At 40.4% G+C, this 18,021-nt stretch overlaps 1 protein-coding gene across 2 annotated transcripts in view; it reads left to right on the top strand.

Annotated features, from left to right (window-relative positions):
• ELMO1 (engulfment and cell motility 1) overlaps nt 1-18,021 on the top strand; it is a 312,368-nt gene that overhangs the window by 216,243 nt on the left and 78,104 nt on the right. Inside the window, exon 1 of one of the 2 annotated variants that reach the window (XM_050308947.1) lies at nt 13,401-13,645. The exons of the other annotated variant lie outside the window; for it this stretch is intronic. The gene's annotated coding sequence lies outside the window, so the exon portion shown is untranslated. Of the gene's footprint in view, nt 1-13,400; nt 13,646-18,021 lie in introns of those variants that run through there. 2 annotated transcript variants of the gene reach the window in all.

Consider the following 18,021-nt stretch of genomic DNA (forward strand, 5'->3'; position numbering starts at 1 on the left):
CAGCCTAAACTGGGCCTTGGTTTGCTAATGTGAACTGTTCTCAAGTTCCCAGACATCGGATGAGTGGGGAAATAGAGGAGGATGGGAGGTGAGGGGTTAAGCACGTGCTTTCTGAAGGAAGTGTTAGATTTTGCACTGCAGAGTATTTGGTCCTGAGACCACAGGGCAGTTGTTACTTGGGATAGTAGTGAAGCTGAGACATACGAACTTGGATTTTGCCACATTACTGCTGAGAGCTAAATAGCTGAAGGATGAAAGGTGTTGTGTGTGCCTCTGAAAGTGGTAAGGCCCTTTGACCACCACCACTGTGGATTTGAATAGCATGCAAAAAATCTTGTAGATTTACTGATGACTGAAAGATAATTTATTGAGAGGCTCCACTTCAGTTCCTCAAGTTGCCTTTATATGTCAGTCATATACAAGCAAGCAGAGAAGCAAGGCCCCTCGTAACACATATGAAAGCTGAGGAATATCACCTTATAAGCTGAGCAAAGGAATGGAAAGAGATTTGGTGCCATGTAAGTATATTGACCCAAACATCAGAGAGAGGTGAAAGAACAAATACCAAATTCTGTGTCAGAATCCTTGAAAAAGACATTTGTGTAGATGATTAAAGATCTTGCCATGTCAGTTGAAGATACCATGCCGTGACCATGAAACTGAAATGTCAGGGACCATCCTTGCATCAAGAATGTCAAGTCTGCTTCTAGAAGAGTGGAAGCATCTGGGGAAACGACTTTCATACATGCTTTGAATTTTATGGTAATTTTTCTCTCTAGAGACTTCTCTTCAGATACCAAGCATCAGTTTTCTGTCTTAGGGAAACTGACTGATCTCCCTTGTGTTGCTGATACGAGAACCTCATCAGCAAGAACTTAAAAATTGCAGTTGTACCATTTTTCTTGAGTAGTAAATGCTGCCTAGTCCTTTTTGTTGTACTTAAACAAGAGTCCAAAGGAAACTAGAGATCTCATCACATCATTGTTACATTATCAGACTCTTCAGAAGCAATTGATCAGCCCTTCACAGTGAAAAGTCACAAAGTAGAAAAATGAAACATCCTTGTTTTTGTAAAATCAGATGTGTGAGATAAAGGATGTAATCTCATATCTGTCAAGATTTTCATATCCCTTCCAAGAATTCATACCTATGTAAGTTAGGGATCTGGAAGTTGTTAAAGGGCTGTTTTATTCCCAGTGATGTTGGGTTTTTGTTGTTTTTTTTTTTTCCAATTTTATGTAATATGAATTGATCTGATTGTCATATAACTGACTTTTTTGAAAGCATATATATATAAACAAGTGACTGCATGTAGAAATCTTACTGGATTTCTTTCTCTGTTCTAAGTGAACCTTCCTTTAGCTTCTCTCCCTGTTCAATATTTCACCCAGAATTATTCCCCTAGATTTTCCTTCTGTCTATCTGCTTTCCTTGGAGCTATGACATGGCTCATAGCACTTCCACCTGTCTTAAAGAGGGTGTTAATAACTTTTCCCACTTTCTAGCCAGGAATGCCTGCTGACTACTTTGCACAACCACGTCTACCATCAAGACATCAGAAAAGACTCTTTGAGGTCGCAGAATACTGGACACCGATTTGTGAAGTTAGAATAGGCGTTATTGGCAGCTCTATATTTTCAGCAGTGGTGGAGATCTGAAAGCCACTCTTAAAATTGTAAAGTCAAAATTACACAAGCAGACATGTTTCTTATTCCTAAAAATTGAACTACATGGACACAAAAAAGTCTTCCCTCGCAAGTAATGGTATAACTACAACATTTTAATAATGGTGGCAGAGAACTGGATATTATTTTACCTAACCTAATTCCACATACAGTGGGCTGCAAAAGAGAAAAAAAAAGTGTCTCCACCAATCTAGGAGATAAACTTCAGGTCGAAGGTATGGTGTGTGTGCACCTTGAAAATGGTTTCAGTTAGATACATGGCCTAAATAGCCCTTTGCTGTGTAAAATCTTTAAACTACCAGCTAAGGCAAAATCTTTAAACCAGTGGTTCTACTTGAGGAGAAAAGAAAGAAAATATCTCCATAAAACTTATTTAGCTTTGCATGGGCTAGGGTTTTTTTATTGCCTTGTTGCTTTTAAGCTCCAGAGAACAGGATGTTTCATAGCTGCTCAATTTGCTTTAGTTATTATCATTTGAAAGAGTTTGATGATTCTAATTTCCTTCTCTGCGCTTCTTGATTTTTGGTAGACGTTTCTCAGTTTTAGTAGTAGAGTAACACTTCAGCATCCTGTATTGATTTTTATGATGGCCAAGGCTTTGATATTAATTTCTTCTGATATTTTCTTTGCTATTAAAAGCTGAGAATGTGTGGTTGCCAATGCAAACTGAGGACTCAGAAAGACTAATTTCATGTTTTACAAATATAATTGTAAGTACTTGCTTGTAGGATGGTCGGTGAGCTGATGAGTACCATGAATCACCAGTGCACCCTTGTGTGATGTGAACTAACTGCATGCTGGGTTGCATTAGCGAAAGCATAGCTAGCAGGTCAGAGGAAGGGATTATTTCCTCCAACTTGGCCTTTATGAGGCAGCAGCTGAAGACTGTGTCCAGTTTTGTGCCCCAGTAACGGGGAGATATGAAGCTAGTTCAGCAAAAGGCCACCAATATGATTAAGGACAATGGAGCACGCGGTAATCAAGGGGAATGTGAAGGAACCAGATTTGTTCATCCTACAAAAGGATAGGGACATGAGGGTGGATCCAGTTGTATCTTCTTCCATTGTTTGAACAAGAAGCTGAGAAGATGGCCTTCTCAGAAGTACGCAGTGAGAGAAGAAAAGAGAAGTTACAATGAACGAAACTGTCACAATGTAAGGATAAAATACTCCCTCCTACTTATAGTGCTGCAGCACTGGAACCAATTGCACAGAGAGACTATGAAATCTTCATCCTTGGAGAATCTCAAAACTTGCCCAGACTCACCCTGAGGAACCTGACTTAAATGTGAAGTTAGCCCTGCTGTGTCTGCAGGACTTGATGATGCCTAGAAATTTCTAACAATCCGAATTATTTCGTAGTTTTATGCGTAAAACCTACTTTCTAATGTTAACTTTCCTAGTGTAAATAAAGTGCAAAAGATCCTTGTGATGGATTCAGTAGCCACTTTAGGAGGTCAGGCTTCCCCAATGAACTGCAGTGATCCCTTTGAAGCAGTTTAACTTGTCTTAGTTCTGACAGCTGAACTATTATTATTCAGGGGCATTTAAGCTCCTTCAGAAATTTCCTTCAGAAATTGAAAGCATTTCCTCAAACTGTTCTTGCTAGCATTTACAAAAGTATGTTTTATTAAATATTTACCACTGGCTAGTACTGCAGCTCAGCTGACTTGTCTAACTCGTTAGATTATTTGAACCCTGATATTTAAAGCAGGCCAAGTCTGTAGAAATTGAAGAGCAGTGTTTGGCTCTAGTGTATTGGTTTGGGGGGGTCTCATGGTTTTATGGTTGATTGTTGGGGTTTTTGTTTGGTTTTATTTGTTTGTTTGTTTTCCTAAATGCTTGTCTTGTACCTAAACTTTCGTTTTAGCTGAAGCTCCATTGCTTACAGGTTGTAGCTTTAAGTGCAAGCTGTCATTTCACCACCATGGGAAGTTTCAGGTATTTCTTTTAAGCACAGGTTTATGGCCAAAGGAGAATACCATTTAAATCAGCAGAACATACAAAAGGTTAAAAATAAGAAAGGAAAGGTGATGTTAATTGATTTTTAATTGGATAACAAAAATACATAAATGATGTCTTGCTGCATGTTGCCTGGAAAATTAGTGGTAGAGATGGGAAATTAGCCCACACCTCACTTGTCAATACTTTAATAACAAAACAACCATGTCTTAGTTTCTTTTCTTGTGTCCTGATACACAATTCTCTTAGCAAGTAGACTTGTTTTTTTCCTCCATGGTGGAAGCACCTTCCATATTAAAGCAAAATATTTTCCCTTTGTTTACATCCTTTAAAGATTAAAGTAATTGAGTGGTTAGATACAGCGTTTGCTGCATTTTTGATGTAAGTGGCTGACATGAAAATGCATGGCAATTTGAGATAGTAATGAGAAGGATGAAGATAAAATGAAGATGGCATTCACACTGTCTTTTTGTGCACAACCTCTCATGTAGAGAGTTAGAAGCAGTAAAAATTTAGGAGCAATTACAAGAGAACCGGAGCTGTCAGGATTTTTTTTTCCTCTCTCTTCAAATGATCAGGAAGACTATAGTCATAAATGACAAATTTAATAATCAGTGTATGTGTATGTGAGCGCAGCATTTGTGATTGGCAAGGCAAACTAGGGCAATGCTGTGCCCACAGTAAGCCCAGCACTGCAGCTGGCTTTGGGGGGTGTCTTTTCTGTGGCTGCCACAGGTGGTACAGATGCTCTGTGTTGGGCAGAAGGTCCACATGTAAGACAGGACCTTGAATATAGAAAGCCGTACATTCATAGTGTCTGGCTTCAGGACAAGCAGCAGTGCTGTTATTGCTAAGGAGAGACTATGCCTCAAGCTTTCTGGGAAAAAGTTCCCCACTGCCCAGATGTGAAAATTACTTTCAGGCCAACACAGAAATATTGAACATCACTAGACAGGATAACAGCTCAGGTGTGGAAGGCAGTCAGACCTCCAGATCTCACTGCAGGTTACAGCTCAAATAGAAATGTTGTCTACAGTGACAGTATTAAAAAGTGTTACAAAAAAGCTTCCAAAAGCTGTGCATACTACATAGCAAAGCTATTCAGATTAAAATGAAAGGGCTGCAGAGAAACCAAGAAAACTAGCAAATCCCTTCTTTCTATTTTCCCAGATAGCACAAAGTGTTATTTTAAAATTAAAATATATATATATATATTCAGAAATTAAAAGAAGAAAAGCAGGCAGAAAAATTGTACAAGCACCATTAAGCTGCAGAAATTTCCCTTGGACACACTGCAGTACCTTTTCAAAGCAGCATATGGGGTTTATTCTGGTGACTCTAATTTTAACATGAATGGGAGTCACGTGGAATACTCCTGGCATACTGCTTTGAAAATATATCCCTACATGATTAAGGAAGACTGAAATCTTTTTAAACATCTATTTTTATTTTCTTTTTAAAACCCAATTCTGAAATGTTTTTAAAGGAAAGAACTAATGGAATGAAAACAGTCCAACCGTGAATAAAGCAATAATATAACAGGTAGAAATACTACTGGCTTAGCAATATACATATGTTTGTGCTTCAGAGGCTGAGAAATGAAGACCTTGGAGTTTGTATCCACTGTTGCAACTGCCTCTGCATTGCTTGACCTTTATAAATTTGTCTCTTCACTTGGAAGACAAAGTAATCGCTCCACCTACCATATGCAGAGAGCAGAGGGTTCAACACAGAGAGTACATGGCAGGATTTGTCTCTGCAATGGCAAGCATTGCCACGCTGCAGTATTGACAGCATCTTTAGCTCATGGGTGATTGAGACTGCAGAAATATGTACTCTGAAGATCGATTAGGGAGGCATTCATTAGCAGGAAGGAAGTTCTGGGCAGATTCAACAGCTCTGACAAAGTGAGCCAGAACACTGATAGAGCTGGGCCTGGTGTGTGGGCTGAATGTGAAGTAGGGTTGCCAGTGGGAAGTTCAGAGAGTCCTTTCTGACAGCCGGTCCTTCCTACCCATCTTTGGAGAAAACAGTCTTAACAGTTTCTTGAAATATTTTTGAAAAGGATAAGACAGAAAACGTCCATAAAACCATATTGATGAATACAGACATGAGCATAGTGAGGAGTATGGACAGTCATCTGGTGTCCTTCCAAAAATTAAGAGAAGGAGGGAAAAGTTACTTTTCCTTTTCTAATACTTTTTTTCTTTTTTTCTTTCTATAACTTTAGTTTTGTGTGGGCTGCTGCTTTAGTGCTTGAGGATCTCCTCTGATTGTTTGCAATTTCTTATTGCCTGTCTTACTAATATTTATCTGTCTTGACATCAGAGACACATGCCAAAAAAAAAAAAAATTGCCTGCCTTTTATCCTTTTCACCAAATCTTCACCACTGATATGTTACACCATGATGCTGAGCTCTCCTGTCCTTCATATCTGTTGACTTTGAGTGGGGTTCCTGCTGTCACTCCAACATAGTTTTTACTTCCCAGACTTAAACACGAGATGCAACAGGCAGCATAAAAGAAAAAGTATTTAAATCAGCCTTATTTAAGTAAGACACTTCATTTAAGCAAGCCTATTTATATAGCGAGGTTATTTATATTACATTTGGCTGTGAATGGGCGTGTGTGGGCATGCTTCTGTTGTGCATGAGACACGTGTTTGGGGTATGTATATTTGGCTGCACATTTCCATACACATGGATTGAAAAAGTGGCTGTTAATGTCTTTGAGCAGGGGGTGTTGGCAAAGCCCAGCTCAGGGAGGCTTTGAAGTCCATGGGAAGAGATACATGCTGCCAGAGGCTGATACAGAATAGAAGTGCCAGTAGCTCATTTTGTGTGCTCCGAATTACCTTATGAGGGTATGGAGGATATTGTCCTTTCTAGCTAAAGCTGTGTTCACTCGGTAGATTGCTCCTATTAGAGTATACTTGCAATAACTATGTGGAAAACAGCCGTAACTGTTCATTCAGCTTATGTGAGCACTGATTTGACTTTCATTCCTGCATGAGCTGGAAGCAGACAGAGCACGTTTTTCTCAAGAAAGAGAAGTTGTGCACATGCTTGATTTGGAAACTAGACTCATGTTTTCTGTTCACATTCACTGTAGTCCTGGCAATCCCCTTCTCCCACCAGAGCCTTCTGACACTTACCTTTCCCTGCAAGCCTGTGACGTAAAAGTAGTGTGAAGGGGATGTGATAAATGGTGGATAGGCCCTCATGAACAGCTATTAAACTAATAGTCTGCAGGTTCTTCACAGCAGCTGGGAAGGTGAACCAAGGCAAAGATAACTCTGTAATTGAGTCTTTTTCAGTAGTCTCATTCTAAACATCATCAACTAGCATTGTCATTCTGGTCTTAAAGGTGCATAATCACACCAATACAGTTCCTCTCCAGGCTGCTCGGTGTCTGATAGTTACTCTTAAATAACACTCAGCAGAAGCTTTTGAAATTAAAACAAATATAGAAAAGTCTGCTCAATAAAAATTCCATTTCTTTTTCCAGAATGCCTAGGCAAGTATATACTGGGTTTTTAGAAATTTGGAGATGTTTGCTAGCATCATTCATTGTGTGAATCTTAAGGGTCTGTTGGATAAAACCCAAAGCCCCTGCTTCAGGTCTCACACTACTAATCTCTTCCCCATTAGCAAGAGAGAGCAGGAGTTTTGTGTGAACAGATTTAATCTTCCTGTGCAGCAGATGTGCTGACACATGGGTTTCTACAGTCAGTGGGGTAAATAATCTCCTGTTTAAGTAATTTCTAAGTACCTATTTATGTAATTAACACATTAAAAAAATCATGCATCATTACTTAAATGGTGAACCATGGCAGCATCAAAATAAGCCCAGATAACTGAGACAGAAGAAATTTTCCTTTATTTTTTCCCTTAAATAGTTTTTTGGTTTTGTTAAAAGCAGAAAAGTTAAAGAAATCATTCTGTTGCCATTTCATATGACCGAGCAGAGATTTAATCTGCATCTTCCAGACAAGGAAAACCACAATGCACTAATGAATAAGATGGACTGGAGCATGCATGCGTGTAAGAGTGGCAAGACCAAGCATATATAGGGTGTAATTTGTTTCAACAGTGTTAGTACAATGAACATTCCCTAGTGCCTGTCCTGCAGAGACCCAAGCATTAAATGGAAGTCTTAGACTGGATTGCAGATAAATCCAGCTTCTGTTGCTTGTTTGGCAGTGTGTGCAAAGCCTGAGCTGGAGAAGTAGCTGAAGATGGAAGAACGTTGCAGGTAAATTGCTGCAGTGATGTGAAATCGTTCTTTCCCAGGCATGCGTACTCCAGACCAAGTGATTGAATGAGAGAACTGAGATTACAGTGACATGGCTGAAACTTTTTTATTTTGCAAAGGGTTCTGGTACAAAATTATTGTATGCATTTGAACAACAAAGGAGGCAGCAGGGAAAATCCGAGCCACAACTGTGGATGAAGAGTATGGGATAGATTTGACAGATAGTGCTCATATAGACTGAGTGTACTAAAATTTGTAAAACTCACATGATGATTTCTGAGCCTCTTGCAGTTGTGTATTTAAGAGTGCCATGTAAGGAATCTTGAAGCTGATGATGTATACTGTGAAACCTTTTGCTGCCTACTGTCTGGATTTATTATAACTGATTTGAAATTCTTCAGTGTCCTCTCATGCTATATGACTGCAGTGTATGTTTAAAATGGCAAGACTTAAAGGTTGCAGACAGCTGCGGGGGCTTGTGTATTTTAAGAGCTTTTTTAATATGATTGCTATCCAAAGACAAACTAACTATGATCGCATATGACACTACTGCCAAACCTAAACATCACTTGAGGTTGTTTGTCAGATAGGGCTCTGCTGTACCCAGTATCAAGGTTAGAAATACTTTTTTTGTTGTTTGTGGATGTATCAAAATCTATCCAACCTCAAATTTGCTCACTGTGATGAAATAGTCTCCCTTTAAGCAACTCAGTTTCTCTTTCTTCCTTTTTTATACTAGGTTTCTTATGTCTGGTTGTGGTGGCTTTCTTCTTTTGTTTGTTTGTTTGTTTGTTTTAAGATGGGGATATTTTTGTCCTATATCAAACATTTTAGATTTTCTTGGAGTTAATATTGGGGGTGGAAAAAGAACCCACTGTTATTTTGTCTAGACTAGGAAGTCTCCTTTTGCTACCCAGACTACGTGTAATCATTTAGCAATAGGAAAACTGAGAAATATTCATGTCAGTTCCTGTAGACAATTTCAGGATTGTTTTTAGGCTGTCTTTGGCTTAGCTGAAGTGCTTCAGAGACGATGAAGAAGAATTGAAAATTCAATACCCCTAGACAGTCATCATCCAGACTGCTGTTGTGTGTGTCCAGGACTGTTGCATGAAATTCTATAAAGCTCTGATTTCATTTGTATAAGACAAGTGGAGATTTTCTTTCATGCTCGTCTCTGCATCTTGAAGGCTTTTAACCTATGTATGCATCCTCAGAAGGGAGGCAACTTACCCAGTGGTGCAGGAAGATACTTGGATGCTCCTGGTGCTCGAAGTACAGGGTAAAGTAGTGAACATTACATGATGCACACTGATGCTTGGATGGTGGAAATTAAATCTGTCCATGCTTTGCATAAGGAAAGATTCTGTGGGTTTGTAATTCATATAGACTTTCTGGGTGCTGTGGTGGCAGATCACCTCTGAAGGTCATGTCTAATCTGATTTGCAAAGCTGTGTTCCTGACTGTTTTCAGCAGCTTATATATCACTTGGGTGTTCCTATTCAGATAATCTTTGTGGTTTGTAGTAAGGCTGTCTTAAATGGCAGAAAGGATAGATTGCTGTTTATTCTGTGTCCCAGCATTTTCATTTTAATTTATGTTTATGTGTTGTTATCCAAAAACTTATTTCATATGCAGTAATATTAGGGAAAAAAAAATCTGTCAGAGTTTCTCATTTGAAATAAAGTGTAGGGGCTTCCTGATAAAGAGACATAAGCTTTTCTGATATTAGGATTTGGGAAAAAAAAAAAAACAACAAACCAAGAAACTAAATGTTTGAAATACCTGTTCTTATTATCTAAAGACTAGGTCCTAAGTGACATTTCAAGAATACAGATGTAGAAGGCAAATCTGTAGGTATTCCTGGAATAAATGAATAGGACTAACTGTTCCTGGTGCAAATCAGCTGCTTCTACAAATGGACTTTTGAAAGGGCTGGAAATCTTGCTGAGAATTGGTAGGTAATTTATGGCACTGGAAGAGGAGCCACTGGGAGCCAACCAGAAAGTCCGTGACTTGAGAATTGTTGGTAGGTTAACCATCTTCCTCTTTAGGTATGTGGGCTAAAAAAAGAAAACCCCACGATCCAGAAGGATGAGTAAGTATTCTATCACTGCTGATTGTTCCTCAGCTCCCACACACAAAAAGGTCTTAGCCCATGACAGCATACTGCCGAGAGCTGCTGTCGGATTGACAAGTAGCAGCTTCGGTGTGAAGCCTTCCTAGAAATCTTTTATCCTTTTGGTTGAACAGCATCATTTTATCCCACTATCTTAGAAGATTTATTTTTTTTTCACACAGATCTTGCTTATTGTGTTGCTTTGAAATTGCCTGGATTTTTCTAGCCTTGAATTTTTGGTCTCCCTTAAAAGCTTTCTTAGGTATCTGTGGCCTGTCCTGCTTTAGAGTGCAACAAAATTCCTAGTGTGTTTATTCTCACAACACAACCTTGTGAGGCAAAGAAATGCAATTTGCAGGGGAAAAAAAAGTGACAAAGGTGAGATTTCTTAACGTTAAATCTAACAGCTTGCTGCCATCAGAAGCAGAGATCTCTGTCACTTCTGCTCCTTACCTATGACAGAAAAAGACCTTAAAAATGGTCTTCTGAATTCTTGACTGGTTGCCCTAATCTGGGACACAGTCTTCTCCCTGTCAGCATGTGAAATGCAGATGGGGAGATTTGGAAACTGGGACAAGAGAAGGTTTCTCCAGATACGTCAAAGTTGCACTGATAATCATTATGTTTGCTTGCAGTGGGGCTTTTTTTAACAAAGCACAGCCTCATGGAGAGTTTTGTACTCTGTGTATCACACAACAGAAAGGAAGAATTTATTTAATTAGGTACCTCTTCGATTTAATATTGGCTTTTTAAAAAAATTCCGTGTAGAGACACATAAGGAATGTAGCATTTCGTTTTCATTGTCTGGTACCATTTAAATATTTATTTATGGCTTGATGACTGTTTTAAGCTTTACATATTGACAGCTCTTCCAGTCCATAAGACATGACAGTAGCAGCTGGAAAATATAATATTGGAACATTCACACACAAATTACAGAGTATGCTCCACACTCTTAGACCACTCTCTCTCTCTCCTGCGTGATTTAGGTGGAAGGGGGTGGGAAATGGAACTAGATAGATTGCTTTTTTCCCAGCAAGTTCTGTCAGCAAATCTAGGCTTTTTAATTAACCCCCCTTCCCTTAAAATGCATACTGAATATCTTTCCACAGTTTCATGTTTCAGAACTGAAAGAATGACTGCAAAAGTTGGCAAGCTCAGGGTAATCGTTACAGCGATGGTGCTGCTCTAAAGGCAAATGAAAAGCCAGAAGAAGTACAGCAGTGTACGAAGTGAACCCTGATGGCATCCTGAGCCATTAAAATACAGTTCTCTCAGAAGCTCATTTCTCTGTCAATAATTATAATTGAGTAACTGATGCCCTGAAAAGCCAAATCTCTGGTATAGCTCCCTGTTCTTGGCCTTGCTCCTGAGCACTAGACCAACAGTCTTCAAAGACCTTCCTACACTCTGAATTAGTTTCAGGTAGAAGACATTTAACAAGGAGTGGCCTTTATTGTTCAAGGAGGTCAGTGTAACTATCTGTAAGGCTCTGTCACAGTGCATTTTAAAATGCCACTATTTACCATGGCAAATGCAGTGAATTTCTGTTATTAGTGTAATATAGAAATGTTGGGGTTTTTCAGAAGGGCTTTAATTTTTTATTCTTCTTTTAATTAAATAAATGAAAGTAAGGGTTCATGAATAAGGAATGTATCCTCATTTTTTCCATCTGAAATTCTTTCTTAACATCATAATAATAGTATGTCAGTGTCTCACGGTCTGTCCAAGCTTATCTTTTTACTAGAAATGCATGCATTTGACTTTTCTCCTCATTTTGCAGTTTTGATAACAGAAACATAGAAAGACTGATAACAGAACACGAAAGACTTTTTCAGTTGTCCCAGAGAAGTCTGAGGAGCATCCAGAAATTGCCCCCAGCTCTCAAGTCCCTTTGCAGACTGCACTATTGGCTTAGGAATATTTTCTCTCTTTCCAATGTTGCTTCCTTTATTCTAATCATCTTTCCTTCTTTGTATTGTCAGAGGGTAGGACAGAGTTTTTGTCGATGTCTAACAACCCTTTTGTGCATGAAGTTTTCCTGGTGTTTCATCGGACCTTGGACAGAACAGGGAACATCCAGTGTAGCACTGGTTGCATGAAGATTCAGGTCATTGTCTGTGGGTGCCAGATACAGTTTTAGAAGTTTCATAATAGCTGTCTCAGATTTTCACCATGTTTTGGAGAGATACAATTCATGGAACTGGAGAAGAAAATACAGTATTTTGACAGTAGTCTTGTCTTTCGCTGGTCCGGTACTCAAGCTTGAAATATGAATAAGATGTAGTATTTGTTGGAGCAAGTCCAGAGGAGGACTAAAAATATCATCAGAGGGCTGGAGCACCTCTCCTGTATAAATAGGTTTGAGAGAGTTGTGGTTGTTCAGCCTGGAGAAAGGAAGGCTCCAGGGAGAGGTTAGAGCACCTTCCAGTACCTAAAGGGGGGCAACAAGAGAGGTAGAGAGGGACTTCTTTCAAAGGCATGTAAACAGGACAGGGGGTAATGGCCTTAAAGTGAAAGAGGGTTGGTTTAGATTTATATTAGAAAGAAATTCTTTACTGTCAGGGTGATGAAGCACTGGAACAGGTTGCCCAGAGTTGTGAATGCCCCGTCCCTGGCAGTGTTCAATTCCAGGTTGGACCTGGCTTTGAGCAACCTGGTCTAGTAGAAGGTGTCCCTGCCCATGGCAGGGGGGTTGTAACTAGATGATCTTAAAGGTCCCTTCCAACCCAAACCACTGTATATGATTTGGTTACACAGCGAGTGTACCGCCTTAGCATATGAATTCACACAAGTGAATACTCCTGGGGTACATATATATACGTGTGTTGTGGTGTGTTTGCACAGGGAGAAAGTCAACATGTACACAGCTCTGTCTGTGTGTACATTCCCAGCATGTATGAGAGGAGAAAGCAAACTCACAATCAAATAAGCAGTGAGAGCAGAGGGAAAAAAAGATGAGATTGCAGTTGATTATGAGCCTGGCAGCAGATGTGCTACACAAATCCAGCCCGCTGCATCCAGACTGTTTCCATGGCGATGGAGCGAGTAATTGTGGAGCTCCGGCGCACTCCCCCGCGGCCCCCGCCAAGGTGGACCCGGGTGCCGGGTCCCCACCAGCAGCGCTTCCTCTGGGTGAGCGCCGGGCTCCGGGACAAAGCGAGCAGGCGGAGAGGGGGAGCCCCAGTGATGGGGGAGCTCTGATTTGTTTATTCCCCACGTCTGATGGTGGGGTGCGAGGGAAGCGGCGCTTCTTCCTCGGAAATATGGTCTCCTAAGATGCTAAATAAACGGGCAGGAGTTTCCCAGCCACGGGATTGGGCTGCCATTGGCTGCTGCCGCCCGCCTGTGCCAATGGGAGCCCGACGGGCACCCGCCACATAAGCAAAGCTACACGCTCAGCCCAGCGGCGCGGGGACGGGGAGCGGGCAAAGGTGTGCGAAGGAGGGGGGGCTGCTCCTCTCACATGGCTACAGCGAGGACGGGTCTCCTTGGAGAGCTTCGCCGGAGACCATCTGCTGCCCGTGCGCACTGTGCCTTCCGCAAAAAGCAGCATTAAGTCATTCTGCTCGCTGTCGCGTGGGAGGTGAATTTGTCACCGGGAACGATGGAGCTACGAGATCTCTGTAAGTAAACCTGTGTACTTTATCCTGCTGTTTTAGCCTGGGCATAGATCAATAAATGGTGTCGAGGAATGGCAAAAGCAAATTGGTAACAACTGTAAATAGCGTGAAGGATTCCTCGGGGTTTTATTTCCCATACAGCGAGATGTGTTCTTCCTAATGGTTTCAGGCACCGGACAAACTAGTTAGCTGTTTGCATTGCCTCGGGTGGTTTTTTTAGCCTAATTAAGATTAGTCCGTAGAAGGATGCTGTGTTCTCCGGGGCATTTCAGATCCCCTCTGTGTTTGTAAAGGAAAACAAACTACGTGGATCAGAATATCACAGGCAAAAAAGTCTGAGGTACCCACATGTAGTCACCAGCATTTGTGGTGTCTGTATAATAATAACAGGTACGATATTACAGTGGTCAAATGCTAGTTCAGACCCTGAGCCAAGAAAGCACGAGTTGCTCATAATTTATCACTGCATTCAGCAAAAAAAAAAAAAATAATTGCTTTTCCTACCCTTCCTGTTCTTTTTTTTTTTTTTCCAAATTAATTTCTTCTTTGGAGGGGGCTTTTATAAACACATTTAATTCAAAACCTTTCCTATTTGTTTATGAAGCCTGTGAGTACATGAGAAGTGTGGAGAGTTTCCTTTTTCACCATTGAGGGGCATGTGTTAGAAGTTGATTCCTTTGCCTTTTGGGACTCTGCTTTTGATTCTGTAAAGCAGAAATGGTATATTTAGAAGGGGGAGGGTGTGTGTGTGCAAATCTGTCCCTCTGTAACCCTCTGGGGTTACTTCAGTTACACTGGCCATGAATTCGGTTCAGCATTGTTCATGTTTTATCAGGTATTTGTCGTTAGACACTGAGCTTTGCTGCATGGAGCTTGTAGATGACTCTACTTAACCCTCTGAGAGACTGTAGTCATCTTATCTGGTTTGTGAAAATATATAGGGAAAAGGACAGAAATAAGAACAAAAAGATTTAGAAGGAACTTTGTATATTTTCTCCCTGTGCCTGAGCTAGTTGTGTATCAGGAATTTTATAGTAACCAAACTAGGTGCAAACACCATATGAAACTGGCTGCTTTATAGGGATCCATTTTTGGTGTCTTGTGTTCCTTTTAGAACTTAACACACAGCTTCATTTCCCAGCATTAGGAGCTGCTGAGAAGTCACATTGATGCCTCGGAATCTCAGGCTGAGGGTGTGAATTTTTTTTAGATATGGTTTAACTGGTCAGCTTTGCTTTTGAGATACTGCCTTGCAAGTTGTGGAAGGAACGTGTGTACGTGGAGCTTATTCCTTCGGTTAAAGGAATCAGTGTTGCTTCAGAGTTGATGCCAAAAAGCACTGTCAGTATTTTCAAGAACTGTTGGATCAATATAAATTAATAAAAAAAAAAAAAGGAAAAAGAAAAAGGAACATAGAATTCAGTGCATGGATACAGTGAGAGTGTCTGTTGGTGAAATCTGTGTAAAGCTCCTCTGTGTAGTTTTGAGTGTGATGTATTACAAATGCAGGAGGAACCCTTATTAAGCTTGAATTATTGCTTTTTGTGAAGATGTAAGTCATTCTTCCCTGTATTTCCCAGAGGTGTTTGTGTTTCCCTTTATTGAAATGATGGCCTCAGGCATCCTATGGCACTGGACTTAAAAACAACATAATTTCTCTAAGGTATGCAAAAAAGAAATAACCATTAGCTCTTATTGAAATGCTGATTTTTGTTTAGCAGTGATGAAAGTGCCAAGAATTACTTTTTTTTTCTTAATGAAACAGGTATGTAGCTGCTATATTACCTTCCCCAGGGTCTTGTATCATTCATTTGTATTTGCTTTAGCACTGGTGTAGCTGAAAATCCCATAGCGTACGGCAGCCAAGGCAAAGTGATGTGCCCACTCCCCATCTTGGGAGGTGGATGCTTTGATCTAGGCTGAGATCTTCCATAAAAAGCACTGACAAAGCTTGGACTTTTGCACACCTGAGCATGGTTTGTTCCTGGCTACAGGCTGGTCATTTTGAACACCTTTGGGAATGCATCAAAATGAAGCTCCATTGCACCTTTGAGGGTTTTTAATTCCATACCTAGTGCCTTCTGCTTTATTTTTTGGTTGCTAATGGGGAAGCCTAGGAGAACATTGTCTTTTAAGCTCATGCAACTCTTAAGATGATATTTTAGTTCTTGGTTGCACTCCAGGGATATAGTTCCAATAACATAAACCTCTCAAGTTTAGTTGCTAATGTTAGGCAAATACTGTATGTGGTAGAGTTCCTCTCTCTCCCATAGCCACGTTTGAAGGGATTTTTTTTTGCTCGTCTATCCCTGTGCATTAGCAGATAAAGGGAGGGGGCTGGGGAGGGAGAGAGACCGCCTATAACTGCTAAGCATTGGTTCAGTCTGTCTGAGGGCTTCAAACCACGGTGATGCCTGAGGTAGAAAATCTCATGTTGCAGTCAAAGCCATGCTTGCATTAGATTTTTGACCTGATGGTGCAGAGAACAGTTGCTTGTCGTTAGTGCTTGGGGATGATCTATGTGGGAGAGGCATTTCAGATTTCCAGGCTCTAAGAGTTCCAGCAACAGAGGAGTGAGTAGGCTTCAGTGAGAGCTGTGGCATGCTGGCAGCAGTTGGGAGGATGCAGAAGCTGAAAAATGCTATCTTGGGGTAGCTTTAATTGGTTGCATTGGAAAACACTTGGTTTGATGGGCTCATATGTCTTCTAAAACGCTTGGTGCCAGACCAAATTGGCATACCTCCATTGACTTACACGAGATGCCACCAGGCATTGATTTGATCTTCAGTCTTATGCTTACATTTTTCTTAGAAGAGTAAGATTTTCACAAAGGCAGTACGTTATTTTTTCTCTCTATTTGCCTCTGTGACGGTAATGTTGAAAACCTAAGTGGAATAGGCATTCCGCATGTTTTGGTTTGTTTCTATGGGCTTTAAGCTTAATGGGTTATCCTTTGTCTCCTTGCAGAGCCTCATTCCCATGTGTTAGTCTATAATGGAAGCATAGAGTAGAAATTCTCATCTGAGCTTTATATGTGTCAAGAGATACTAAATTTGAATATTTTGTTATTTTCCTGGATCTCAACTGTCCTTTAATTTCAAAAAACCTTATGGCCATTCATGTTCTAGGTAAGAGATGCTAGAGCCACCATTCTTCAGGTTTCCCTCACTTGTATTCTGTTTTCACCACATTACTCAAGTGAGTAGGTGCAAACTTTCACACACAGATGTAAAAAGGTGGCTCAATATGTTTACATCCAGATGAATTGCAGACGGTCATAACTCCAAATGAGACTAACCACTCAAAAACAGTTCCTTAGTTTTGTTTATGCAAAAGAAACCCAAAAACCAGCAAACAATTTTTAGGAAAAGTTTCTCCATGCTAGGACTTAGCTTACATGGAACATCATGCTAGATCACGGAAAGCTCTTGCTCCCTGTTCAGTACGTGCACACTCACATCTCAAATGGCAAGCACACACAACAAAGCAACGCCAAGCACAGAATAAAAATGGAACAGCAGTGAAGCAAAGACGAGTGAATCGTGAAAAGCCCATTGATTTGCCTGACACCCGTTTTGTTCAACATTGTGCAGTGCTAATCTGAAAATTCCTGTGCGTCACGAAAACTTTTCAGAACAATAAGGACTGTCAATTCCAGCAGATTTTACAGACCTGTCATTATTCTTCTTGTCTTGAAGCACTAAGTGGCATAGAGAGGGATTTTTGGCAGGAGTTCAGGAGTGGTCTCGTAAAGAGGAATCGTGTGTCACTGCCTCACATATGTTATCATTTGCAGTTAGAGTTCAGCCCAGAGCAGGCTCCTGGAAGCACTTCTTCCCCCATCCAAGTGTGCTGCTTTTAGGGACCTCATTTATTTTGTCTCTTAAAAAAACCCCCAACATCTACAAACCACTGCTTTTTAGTGTTCTTAGTTGCAAAAATGTAAAAGCAAGAAATTGTACATTCTTTCTACATTTTGACTTGATGCCTTCCAGAAAACTAGAATACTTTAATAAAATCACATCTCATCCCACCTGCTGCTCCTTTGGAAAGGTGGGGATAGCAGCAGTGATGGCCACAAGCAGAAGTTTTTATTAACTCCCTTTCTCTTGAAATTGTACGGCTGGTACTTCCTTCTCTTGGAGCATCTGTAAAGAAAAAGAAGCTGTCACACCCTACAGTCCCCATCATTAGGAACTACAGCCCCTCTTAGAGACATGCCCATGTGAGGAGAAACATAATGATGGGAAGAAACATTGATTTGTGTCAGAGAGACTCAATTTTAAGTTCTTTATTCAGAATCAGAATCCATGTAACTTTATAGTGTTTTGTCTTCCATACCTACACTTCCCATTGTAGCATATATGGAGTGTAGAGCG

The sequence above is a fragment of the Myiozetetes cayanensis genome, unplaced genomic scaffold, assembly GCF_022539395.1.
Source record: "Myiozetetes cayanensis isolate MyiCay16 unplaced genomic scaffold, myiCay2020 scf1, whole genome shotgun sequence".
Lineage (NCBI taxonomy): Eukaryota > Metazoa > Chordata > Aves > Passeriformes > Tyrannidae > Myiozetetes > Myiozetetes cayanensis.